The sequence below is a fragment of the Saimiri boliviensis genome, chromosome 3 (genome assembly GCF_048565385.1).
Source record: "Saimiri boliviensis isolate mSaiBol1 chromosome 3, mSaiBol1.pri, whole genome shotgun sequence".
Lineage (NCBI taxonomy): Eukaryota > Metazoa > Chordata > Mammalia > Primates > Cebidae > Saimiri > Saimiri boliviensis.
In genome coordinates, this window is record NC_133451.1 from 149,584,298 (window position 1) to 149,597,623 (window position 13,326).

The following is a 13,326-nucleotide window of genomic DNA, read 5'->3' on the forward strand; positions in this document are numbered from 1 at the left end:
TTATTCTCTGTCCTTCACTCCCTGGCTTCTTGGCTGGTGGTCAGCCTGAAGCAAGTCCTCTGCTTCAAGCAAGGACAGCTGCTGGAGTCAGGAGCGCTCTGCCTTAATCTCGGGTCACCTCATAGTCCTCTCAAAGGTTGCTTAGTTCTAAAATATCCCAGCTTAGATAGCTACTGTTCCATGGTGGGACTTGTGGATTTTTTTCCCTTCTGATTTATGCTAGGATCAAAAGAAGCTTTAGAGTCTTTCCTGTTGCTATCAACCCATTGAGAGCGGCTCTGCAGCCAGAGGCCTCGCTGTGATCCGCCGAACGCCGGGGATTAGGGAAGATTCCACGAGAGATTTGAACAGTACCCAGCGAGTACACCTTGCGTCCTTCTTTGCAAGCATATTATGGACCCAAAGTGCTGTGTCACTCATGAATTCTTTCCCCTCCTTTTCTTTCTAACCTTAGGGGAGCAAGGCATTAATTAAACAGCTGAGCAGCTCAAAGGCTCCTTTTCAGCAGCAATGGCTCACGTGCCTGCTTCTCATATGGGCAGGTTGCTGCTGCCAAACCAGGGTGGGGTAAGGGCAGGCAGCACTGACAGGGAGTGCTTGTTTAAACAAGGCCAATTTCCAGCCTATTTTCCAATGCAAATGATTTCAAGAGCATCCCTGTTGCTCCTCATAATTACATGGAATAAAGACACTTAAGAGCATGTAGCTCCGTTTGTTTCCAGCCTTTTCTTCTTATAGCTAAAACCAGTTTCTTCAGATTGTTCTTTGGTTTTGATGTGTTCAGAGTTTATATCATAAGGAAAGTCATTTTATTCTACCAGGCAAAGAGCTGAAAATGGGAGTAATTTAATGTTGATTGTTTTTGTTTTAATTTAAAAAATAGTGTCTTTTAGACGGGCCTCTTAAAACTGTATGTCAAGAAAATGTTATTTTTGTGTGGCCAATTTCAGGCTTCTTGGGCTCTTGGTCATCATGAAGCCATCCTGGTTGCAGAAGGCTGTGGGAGGTCAATGTGGTTGTGGCATTTCTGTGGTCGTGGCATTTCTGTGTCTGGCCAGGTGCCTGCCAAGCCCACAGTAAGCCCTCACTAAATAATCCCTTTGGTAAATTATTTATGGTGCAGTTGAATTCATCTTTTCTCTTTAATTCAAACCCTAAAATGTTGGTTTGGACATTTTGTAAATATTTGTCACAAATGGGAATTTGTCCTGTATTCGGTGGTTAGAAGTTGAACCAAAAAGGGTTACCATGTACTAGATGATGTTCTCTGGATAATTTAACTTATGACTAAATTAACATCTTTATGTATTACTAAAATTGCCAACTTTATGACAGTTCTTCCAGCAGTGATTCTCAAACTCCTAAATGCAGTGAAGGAGGTACAGCTTTTTGTGTCAAAACTAGTAATATTTTTATGGGTACACTTAAAAAAAAAAGCAGACAGCCAGGCACTTTGGCTCATGCCTGTAATCCCAGCACTTTGGGAGGCTGAGTAGGGTGAATCACTTGACGTTGGGAGTTCGAGACCAGGCTGACCAACATGGAGAAACCCTGTCTCTACTAAAAATACAAAATTAGCTGGGCGTGGTGATGCATGCTGGTAATCCCAGCTACTTGGGAGGCTGAGGCAAGAGAACAGATTGAACCGTGCCATTGCACTCCAGCCTGGGCAACAAGAATGAAACTCTGTCTCAAAAAGAAAAAAAAAAAGGCAGACAAGGCCTCCTCCTGCCCTCCAAAAGTTGGGCGCAGGCAATCCAAAAGATCACTAGGCAATTGCCTGTTTGTCCTTTGGAGTACTCAACCCTGATCAGTGCTGAATGCTCAGTCACCAACTATATGGAAGAGACACAACCATGGCAGGCAACAGGGGTGGAAAGAGCAGCCCTTCTGGCAGGATTTTTTTTTATTGTTCTGTAGGTTCTGGGGTACATGTGCAGATCATGCAGGATTGTTGCATAGGTACATACACAGCAAGGTGGTTTGCTGCCTCCATCCCCCCATCACCTATATCTGGCATGTCTCCCCATGTTATCCCTCCCCAACCTCCCCACCTCCCACTGTCCCTTCCCTAGCCACCCCAACAGACCCCACCGTGTGACGCTCCCCTCCCTGCGTCCAAGTGTTCTTATTGTTCAACACCCGCCTATGAGTGAGAATATGTGGTGTTTGATTTTCTGTTCTTGTGTCAGTTTGCTGAGAATGACGGTTTCCATTCATGTCCCTACAAAGGGCACAAACTCGTTTTTTATGGCTGCATAGTATTCCATAAAGTATATGTCTGGCAGGGATTTTTTTTTTTTTTTTTTTTTTTTTTTTTTTTTTTTTGAGACGGAGTTTCGCTCTTATTACCCAGGCTTGAGTGCAATGATGCGATCTCGGCTCACCACAACCTCCGCCTCCTGGGTTCAAGCAATTCTCCTGCCTCAGCCTCCTGAGTAGCTGGGACTACAGGCACGCGCCACCATGCCCAGCTAATTTTTGTATTTTTAGTAGAGACGGAGTTTCACCATGTTGACCAGGATGGTCTCAATCTCTTGAACTCATGATCCACCTGCCTCGGCCTCCCAAAGTGCTGGGATTATAGGCGTGAGCCACCGTGCCCAGCCTAGGAATTCTTATATCAAATACAATGGTGACCATGCCCCCAACAGCTCTACAGGAAGCATGAAGGCTTCAAGTAAGGCCAAGGTCGTACTCTTGGAGGGCAATTCATCTTGGCCAAATCCCTCAGGAAGAGGGCCATGCGGGGGTTGCAACTGTTCATGCAACACAATAGATAAGGCTGAAGTGGCCAGGGCAGTGATGGGCTTGTGATCTTAACTGTAGCTGCCTGTGTCCTGAGCAAATGTTATCAGCTTTTCAGAAAAACTTTCAAGCAACTCAAGTGAGTCAAACCCAAGCTGCCCTCCTTGTCTGTATATCCTGTTCTGTCTTCCCATTTAGGAAATGAAACCAGCAGCAGCTGAGAGGGAGAAGGTTCTGTACTCACTGGTTTTCTCCACTCCCACCACTCCCTCCTTCCTCCTCCTCTCTGTCGCCCTGAAGAAATCTCCTTCTGGAATAAGGTGTCATTCATCCTTGTCACCTCCAATATGGTTCTGTCAGATGCAGTGAGGTGCTGGGTTAAGATTACAAGAAGCAGGAGAATTCTTACAAAGAAAGGAAAACATTCCCTTGACTTTGCCAAGAGTCCCCTTGTCCTCCTGACCAAGAGGATCTTCATGTCCCCTCAGCTTGACTGAACTTTAGGAAGAATTCTTCCTAACCTCCCTTTTATCTTGTCATTGTACGTTTTTTCTCTGCCCCTCTGAGATGTACGTAAATCTTTTTAAAAGCCTCCTGCCAGTTTTACAATCCAGGAAATGTCTTTCTCAAGGACCTGGGAGCCCTCCCTTTGAAATGTGATCCTCAAACGAGAGGGCGCCCCGTCACCCAGTCTTTGTGGAAGGTCTTTGTGGGAGTCTGACTTCAGCAGGACACTGTTCCAAGTCATAAAACCACCCCCTCATAAGACAGAAGAAGTTTATCAGCAAACACGAATGGCTTACGACCTCTCCACAACATCCTCCAGTATGTTTCACTAGCTCACCCCCAGCCTTTAAAAACACTGCACCCTCTGCATCAGCAGATTTGAGTTCACACAGCTCTAGTTGTTGCAATAACTTCAGATAAACTTCCTTGCCTGTTTAACTTTTCCAGGAAAGTAACTTTTTTCTAATAATAATTAGAAAGTTTTTGCTTCAATGTCCCCCTCCTAACACCTCCAAAATCTGTCTTGTTTCTTTATGTTTTTTAATCACCTGGGGGGCTAGTTAAAACACATTTCTTTTTTTTTTTTTTTTTTTTTTTTTTTTTTTTTTTGAGACGGAGTTTCGCTCTTGTTACCCAGGCTGGAGTGCAATGGCGCGATCTCGGCTCACCGCAACCTCCGCCTCCTGGGTTCAGGCAATTCTCCTACCTCAGCCTCCTGAGTAGCTGGGATTACAGGCACGTGCCACCATGTCCAGCTAATTTTTTGTATTTTAGTAGAGACGGAGTTTCACCATGTTGACCTGGATGGTCTCGATCTCTTGACCTCATGATCCACCCGCCTCGGCCTCCCAATGTGCTGGGATTGCAGGCTTGAGCCACCGCGCCCGGCTTAAAACACATTTCTGAGGCTGGACATGGTGGCTTACACCTGTAATCCGAGCACGTAGGGAGCCCAAGGCAGGCAGATCACTTGAGGTCAGGGGTTTGAGACCAGTCTGGCCAACATGGTGAGACCCCACCTTTACTAAAAATACAAAAATTAGCCAAGCATGGTGGCACACACCTGTAATCCCAGCTACTCTGGAGGCTGAGGCAGAAGAATCACTGGAATAGGCAGAGGTTGCAGTGAGCCAAGATCGCGCCACTGCACTCCACCCTGGGCCACAGAGCGAGACTCCATCTCAAACAAACAAACAAACAAAACAAAATACATTTCTGAAGCAGGAGGCCTGGGATGAGGCTTGAGAATGACATTTCCAACAAGTTTCCAGATGAATTGTGGCCAGTCTAGAAAGAACACCTGTAGAACGACGCTAGCATGCTTTTTGCACAGACGATCTTGACCCCCTGAGTTCCCTTTAGTTAATGCAGACTCTAGGACACCATCCTGCAATGGGCCATTTCCAGAGCTGATGAAAAAATTTTCCTTCCCACAGTCGTCTTCTTCTCTTTTTCATATTTTTTCCTCTTTTGCTCTCTGACCATACACCTTCTTTTGCTTTCCTCTCAGTCCACCTCTAACTCACAGCAATTCTCTTCCAACCAGCTGGCCCCTGGGAAAAAAAAAAATTACCTGTTATTCCTTAGGGTAGCACTTGTTTTTGTTTTTTAACATCCAAATCCTTCTTGGATTCCCTTCGCACTCTGTCTCTGGGGAAGGCGGAGGACGCTTCCCTCATCCTCCCTGGTTACCTAGCAACTTGTCTCCTTCCTGACAAGTTACCACCCTGCCAGGATGCCAGCTGATGCACGCACAACAAAGAGAAAGTGACACCACCAGCCCGCTCACAGAGGGCCCTCTGCTTATTAGCACTACGATGAGTGGCTTGCTACGGGCAGGTCCCCCAGATGCCTCTCCCCGGGTAAGCTGGCCACACTGCTCCTCCAGGGGTCTCAGAGCAATGGCAGCTTGTCAAGTTCCTGAGTTGCTGGGTATGTACTGGGAATTTCAGATTTAATCCCTAATTACATCCAGCTCATCACCTTTGTAATAAGAGCCATAATCATCTTTTCCTTGTCATCTTTGAGTCACTGGGGCTGTGTGGAAAACTATATCCATATTCATGCGTGTGTTTTCCATTTTGCTGCTACATCCTCTCCTTTAGACTTCAGAACGAAGGGGGCTTTTCTTTTCTCCTGCAGAAGCCTTTAGGAAAGAAGGCGTTTGCTTAACACTTTCAAGTTTCCCCATTGACATCCTTTGTTCTTTCTCTACACATTCCTGGATTATCTACTTTGGGCCCAGCCTTGGCAACCAACTTTAATTTGTCACAGAAAATGTAGATGTTTTTAGGTAGGGCTTATATAGTGGAAAAGATATGGACCCAAACTCCCTTCCTGGACCAACTGAGGAAGGAAGATTTCTCAACTTCACTTTCTGTAATCTTAAAAGAAACTGTAGAATAGGAAAGGAGAGACAGAAAGAGAAAAAAATTAACTCCACTATAAAGAAAAAGGCATTCATAGCAGTAATACTAGTAACAGAGAACAACGGAAAATTACCCAGATGCTTGGCTGGGCGCGGTGGCTCACGCCTGTAATCCCAGCACTTTGGGAGGCTGAGGTGGGTGGATCACGAGGTCAGGAGTTCAAGACCAGACTGGCCAACATGGTGAAACCCTGTCTCTACTAAAAATACAAAAATTAGCCAGGCGTGGTGGCACACGCCTGTAATCCCAGCTACTCAGGAGGCTGAGACATGAGAATCGCTTGAACCCAGAAGGTGAAGGTTGCAGTGTGCTGAGATTACACCATTGTGCTCCAGCCTGGGCAACATGACAAGACTCTACCCCTCAAGCCCCAAAAAAGAAAAAAAAATACAACAGAAGATAATTAGATCAATTTTTTAAATGGCAGCCTATGTAAATAGACCATACACATCATAGAGATAAGTATTTTATTATATATTTAAATACACACAAGCATGCAATATATAAATATAACTGACCTATAATATAATAACTCACAGGAAAAGAATCCAAGAGAGATTAAACACACTGGTTAGATTCATGCAAAAATACATTCAACTGTTCAGAAAAATTAGAATAATATGTGAAAAGATATAAATAGTATAGAGCTGTGCTGTCCAGTATGATAGCCACTAACCACATGTGGTTAACTGAGTACTTGAAATGTGGCTAGTCTGAATGAAGATTTAAGTGTAAAACCGGATTTCAAAGATGTACTATTAAATATATATATATAATGTTTCATTAATAATTTTTATGTTGACTACCTGTTGAAATGATCTTTTAAATATATTGGATTACTAGAGTTAATTCTACTTGTTATTTTCTACTTTTTAATGTGGCTACCAGAAAATTTTAAGTTACATATGGTGACTTGCTTTGTGGCTTGCATTGTATTTCTATTGAACAGTGCTGGTTTAGAGTTTCATGTTTACTGGGTCCTTTGTTCTACAAAACTACTACAAAACTTCTTGCTTCATTTGTATTTATGAGGTAGACGAGTTGTGGAATGTGGAGTGATTTGAAAGCAATATTTCTGTACAGACCAATTCTAGGGTTGGCTTTTTGCATACTATAATAACTCTAGACAAATAATGAAAACTGTGGCTTCCCTAGGAAGACGGGGGTTGCGGGGATGAAGTATGGAGGCATGGAGAGGAAAGGAAGAAGGCCACATGCTTCAGAGGTGATAGGATTTCTGAAAAAAAAAAAAAAAAAAAAACTAAATGTGTGGCTTGGCAAGAAGAGGAGGTGGCCTCCTTCTAAGATGTCCCTTGTCACTCTGGAGAAGACTTCCTTCCCAAACCAACTCTTTCCCACTGGGCAGTCAGCTTGATCTCTTGAAGTTGAAGAAGGCCCTGCTATTAATTGTCCTAGGAGAAAGAGCTTATCCACTGAGCTATGAGGCAATGACCTGTCTTAGGGTGGGATTTCTTACTTTCATTATTTGCATGTTTGATGTCGCTGTTGGAATTCTTTCCTTAGGACTGTTTGCTGCCCATGGCTTTTAACGAGGTGGATGGGGTGGTAGTGTGCTGAGCAGAGCAGTACTGATGCTGACCACAACACCACAGTCAACAGGATGTGCAGAGTGGGAGACGAACTCGTCTTCCCAACCAGCCTTAGCTGAGGACTAGTCAAGGTGTGTGGCTTTGTGGTCCAGTAGCCAGGAGAGTCCCAGCATGTGCTCTTAGAGGCCATTTTGGAGAGGATGAAATAGAGAAACTAGGCGCATTATTCATCTCAGAGACTCTCTGGACCTGAGAGGGAACAGTCACTGTGTCCAGGCCTAATTTTGCAGGTGGTGGCCTTGGTGGCCACTCTCTTTACCATGGAAAAAATGCCCCCTAAGTGGAAACTTGCTGAATCTGGAAAAACCTTTTTGTTTCCAAACAGAAAAAAAAAAAATCACAATATAATATTTCTTCTTAAGAAAAAAAAATTGTTATTCAACTACTACACCCCATTTTCCCAGTAAACATTAATTGAACCACTAGTGAGTACCATTCATCCATTTAACAAATACTGAGCCCCTAGTATGTAGAATATATTGTAAATGAGACCCTAGACCCTGAAAGACCCTGAGTCCAAATTTTGGCCTTAAATTTTTTCATACTACTTCCTGTCTGGATGACACTGTATTAATGATTTCCCCTCTTTACCGATGAAGAAAAGCTTCATCTCTCTGAGTCTCTCTTCATCTGTAAAGAGGGGAAATCATTCACACAGTGTTATTGTGAGATTTAAATGAGTTAATACCTGAAAAAATTTAAAATACGTAATAGGCTGAACACAGTGCCTAACGCCTGTAATCCCAGCACTTTGGGAGACTGAGGTGGGCAGAGCACTTGAGGTCAGGAGTTTGAGACCAGCCTGGCCAACATGGTGAAACCCCGTCTCTACTAAAAATTCAAAAACTAGATGTGTCTGGTGGCACACGCCTGTAATCCAGTTACTCAGGAGGATGAGGCACAAGAATGACTTGAACATGGGAGGCAGATATTGCAGTGAGCTCAAGTTGAGAAGGCCCCGCTATTAATTGCCCTAGGAGAAACAGCATATCCACTGAGCTGTGAGGCAATGATCTGTCTTAGGGTGGGATTTCTTACATGATAAATGCTTACACTGTGGCAAACACTGGCACAGAGTAGGTGCTGTAAAAGTATTTGGGGTTATAAGGATACAAAGAGGAGCACCACACAAACTTTGCCCTCAAGGAGACTCCACCTGGTGGCCTGTCACATAGCACTTCATTAAACCTTCAGAGCCAGACTGTGAGTTAACATTGTTAATATGTGATTCAGACAGATTTATTTTTTGAGACGGAGTTTCGCTTCTGTTGTTGCTCAGGCTGCAGTGCAATGGCCCGATCTCGGCTCACTGCAACCTCCACCTCCCAGGTTCAAGCAATTCTCCTGCCTCAGTCTCTCTAGTACCTGGGATTATAGGTGTGTCTCACCATGCCTGGCTAATTATTTTATTTTTATTTTTAGCAGAGATGGTGTTTCACCAGATTGGTCAGGCTGGTCTCGAACTCCTGACCTCAGGCGATCCACCCACCTCAGCCTCTCGAAGTGCTGGGATTGCAGGCATGAGCCACCGTGCCCAGCTGTTTCAGACAGATTAAATTATCTGCCTGAGATCACACAAATAATAAATGGCAGGAGTGATTTGGAGCTAGTTTTTCTGACTCTAAGTCCAGGGCTCTTTGCTTAATGGTATGCTGCCGTTTTAGTCTCCTAGAGGCCCAGTCTTAGCTCAGCCCGTGAAGTCTCTAACCCCAAGAGCCTTAATATAGACATTTTCTTTCTGGCAGTGTTAGTTACGGTGTCTAGGGAAGCAACTAACAGACAGTCTTGACTTACACATTAAGAAAAACTAATTATCTCACATTTTTAAACAGTCTCAATGTAGGTTGCTGCAAAGTTTGATGCTTTAATGACATCATGAAGAACCCAGATTCATTCCATCGGTCTGCTCTGCTTTCCTCAATGCTTTCCTCAGCTTTGTGCCAGTCACAAGATGGCTACACCCCTCCACACATCATATGCAGATATAACAACATCCCCCAAAAGAAGAGAAGGCTTCGCCAGAAGCTTCCCGGGGGACCATCACTCGTGACTTACTAGATCAGAGACCTTCCTTAAGCCAGTCACTGAAAAAGAAAATGGAATTGCCACGATTGGCTCAGCAACATCATGACTTACCCCTGGATGGGAATCAAGGTCACCTTAGAAGAGCACATGGATATGTAAAGGAGCATAATCACAGAATCAGGGCTCCCACCATTGGCTGCAGAGACAGTCAACAGTGTCTGCTACAAGTGACATCAAGTAGCATCTATCAAGCAGAGTTCCTTTTTTTTTTTTTTTTTTTTTTTTTTTTGATATGGAGTCTTACTCTGTCACTCAGGCTGGAGTGCAATGGTGCAATCGCAACTCACTGTAACCTCCGCCTCCTGGGTTCAAGAGATTCTCCTGCCTCCGCCTCTCAAGTAGCTGGGATTACAGGCACCCACCACCACACCCAGTTAATTTTTGTATTTTAAGTGGAGACGGGGTTTCACCATGTTGGCCAAGCTGGTCTCAAACTCCTGACATCAGGTGATCCATCCACCTTGGCCTCCCAAAGTGCTGGGATTACAGGCAAGAGCCACTGTGCCCAGCCTCAAGCAGCATTACTTTAACAAATGTGAACAACAGGGTTCTCATCTCGGTTTAGAAGAAAAATCCAAAATCAAAGTAGACTGAAAATAAACAATGATGTTTGCCATAGTGGTGAGATTTTCATAGTTTCGGCCAAACCAGTTTTTATTTTTAATGCTTGGTTGGGGTCACTGAAACTTCCAAGTTCTCCTAACCAGTTAAAATTCTTTAAAACATTATTTGTGGCTGTTTCTCTTTGGGCAGTGCTTTTTGTTAATCACAAAAAGCAGGGTAGAAGGTAATAACATATGCAAAGGGATGTGTAGCAATCAAAGGGAAATATTATTTTTCCTAGGAGACAGGATTTATGGGATTCCTGGATCTTTTTTCTGTCTGATTGCTGAGGCCTTGACAGCCTTTCAATTGAGGAATATGGTCGTGTCTGTTAAACTAATTGTAGCTGTTCACTCCACTATATAATTTTACAACATTTCAGCTTCAAATAGAATGGCTTCAATAAACATAAAGCAGACTGACACATTCCAGATTTCTGCAGTTTATTTTACACCAAGAAATTGCATTTAAAGATTTCCAGACATATACTATAAATGAAAATTCAACAGGAAGTTTCTTTCATTTCCTCTAGATCTGACCTATATTTCAAAAATATATGAGTGGGCTATAACCAGGAACTTTTCCTTCTCTTGCTCCCATTATTCACACCGTTTTCTGAAGATTTTTTTTCTCATCTGTAACTCTAATGGCCATTAAGGGAACTGCAGACATTGGAAGACTATACAACCTAAGTGAAATGAGTGAAACAGCAAATGTTATCCACGAGATGGCCAAATTGTACGGTTCTGGGCTACCTATATCCATTAGATTAACTAGAAAAGCTAGACCTCTGCTGTGTTCTTAGCATTAAATAGATGACACTCATCCTTTTCCATTTATACAATCTTAGATTTTTTTTTTTTTTTTAGATGGAGTTTCCTTCTTGTTGCCCAGGCTGGACAATGGCATAATCTCTGCTTACTGCAACCTCCGCCTCCTGGGTTCAAGTGATTCTCCTGTTTCAGCCTCCCGAGTAGCTGGGATTACAGGCCTGTGCCACCATGCCTAGCTATTTTTTTGTATTTTTAGTAGAGATGGGGTTTCATTATGTGGGCAAGGCTGGTCTTGAACTCCTGAACTTAGATGATCCACCCACGTCAGCATCCCAAAGCGCTGGGATTACAAGCGTGATCTACCGCACCTGGCCAAACTTACATGTTTTTAAGGTGAGCAGCCATTCGGTAGCTACTTCCCCAGATCATGTACCACCCATCTATCTACCCTAAAGGATTAATGTGATGATCAATTAGATCCAGTATATGTAATTTCTATGGTTTGAATGTATGTGTCTCTTTAAAATTGTTAGAGCTTAAACCTTAAGGCAATAGTGTTAAAAGGTGGAGACTTTTGGCCAGCCAGTGGCTCATGCTTGTAATCCCAGCACATTGGGAGGTCAAGGCAGGTGGATCACTTGAGATCAGGAGTTTGAAACCAGCCTGGACAACATGATGAAACCCCATCTCTACTAAAAATACAAAAATTAGCCCGGCATAGTGGTGCATGCCTATAGTCCCAGCTACTGGGGAGGCTAAGGCAGGAGAATTGCTTGAACCCAGGAGGTGGAGGTTGCAGTGAACCGAGATCCTGCCACTGCACTCCAGCCTGAACAACAGAGCAAGACTCCATCTCAACAACTACAAAAAAAGAGGTGGGGCCTGTAGCAGTGATTAAGTCATGAGGGCCTCATCCTGGTGAATGAGATTAGTACTTTTCTAAAAGGACTTAAAGGAACTAGCTAGGCCTTTTTCCCTTCCGCTTTCTACCATGTGAGGATGCAGCAACAAAGTGTAATCTTTGAAGCAGAGAACAAGCCCTCAACAGACAGCAAAACCGCTCGAACCTTGATCTTGGACTTCCCAGCCCCAGAACTGTTCTTTATAAATTATCAAGTTACTAAACAGGATCTAATGTAAAAGAACAGTTAGGAGATGATTAAGGTTTTTGTTGTTTGTTTTCATTAGATGGTATGTCTCATCATGTTGCCCAGTCTGGAGGATAGAGGCTATTCACAAGAGAAATCATCACAGGCTGCAGCCTTAAATTCCTGGGCTCCAGTGATCCTTCCACCTCAGCCTTCCAAGTAGCTGGGACTACAGGTGTGCATCACTGCTGGGCTGGAAGATGGTTGCTTTTTAAGGTCTTGGGTATTTCTACTTAAAAGTCAACTAGCCAGGCTCTACTTTAGATAAGGTGTAAAGTATTATGTGCACTAAAACTCATACATAGTCTCAGGTTAGATGAGACATCGTATGTGAAATCTCTCGCAGTGTTCAGCATCACATCACAACAATAGTGATAACCACCAACACTCCTGCGGTTCTTACTGTAGCCAGGCACTCTTCTAAGCACTTTACATATATTAACTCTTTTTTGATACTCAGAACAACTTTATGAAGTGGACACTACCATCTTATAGGTAAGGAAAAAAAGGCTCAGAATCACACTGCTGAGAAGCGGTGGAGGTTAGATTTGAACCAGGACGGATATTCACTCAGTGTTTCTCTACTATAATTCAATATAATATGAGCTTCAGAAGGATTTCGGAAGCTTACTCACGATCTGGAGCTCACACTTATACCCTAATTCAATCACTTAATTGATTTAAAGCTTGAATTTCAATCTTTAAAACATTTTTATAGTAAGAAATGCATTTTCCTCATAATCCAGTACACAAAATACACAATACAATGCTCACCTTAACAACATGCAAGGCACACAGGCATTTTCTATTCTTTCCTATTCTGTACCTTTTTTTTTTTTCCAACCTGGTCACAAATAATTAAATTAATTTCTACAATTTGAAAAGGCCTCGTAAAAGAATTTTTTCCCAGCCCAAATGGCTATATGGGTCAAACCTTGATTGACATGATGTACAGAAAAAATACCTTCATAAAAATTATCACTATTGCCTGATTTTTACCTCCCAAAGATAGGCACTAGCATACTAGCAAAACAGTGAATTCATGTCACTTTCTGCAAGCACAAATGCCTCTTTCACAGTTGTCACAGTTAAAAAAATGATTAGTATACACGCAGCACCAAAGTTAAACATTCTGTCCTTGCAGCAAAATCTCACATTACTGTCCTCTATTCAAATGCCACTCAATGTATCTAACTTAAGGCAGCTAAACAAATGAAATTCTTTCTTCTCCTTTTTCCTTTCTTTTCTTCATTTATTTTTGGCTTTTAAAATTTCTTTTCTTCTTTTTTCCTTTTTTGTACCTTCCTTTCTTTTTCTTTTTCACTGCAAACATAACAGATAAATTTTCTTTCTTTTTTGCACCCTTGAATTCAACAAATAAGTATTGAGCATCACCAAGACAAGCACATTCTCTGCCCACATG

General features: G+C 42.9%; 1 long non-coding RNA gene across 7 annotated transcripts in view; it reads right to left on the bottom strand.

Moving 5' to 3' along the window:
- Positions 1–2,080: 2,080 nt before the first annotated feature.
- LOC120367761 (uncharacterized) overlaps positions 2,081–13,326 on the bottom strand; it is a 65,328-nt gene continuing 54,082 nt past the window's right edge. For 5 of the 7 annotated variants that reach the window (XR_012517002.1, XR_012517003.1, XR_012517001.1 and 2 more), the window contains one exon: positions 2,081–4,808. This is a non-coding gene — a long non-coding RNA (uncharacterized LOC120367761). Of the gene's footprint in view, positions 4,809–9,816; positions 13,227–13,326 lie in introns of those variants that run through there. The other 2 variants (XR_012516998.1, XR_012517000.1) reach the window with 1 other exon arrangement.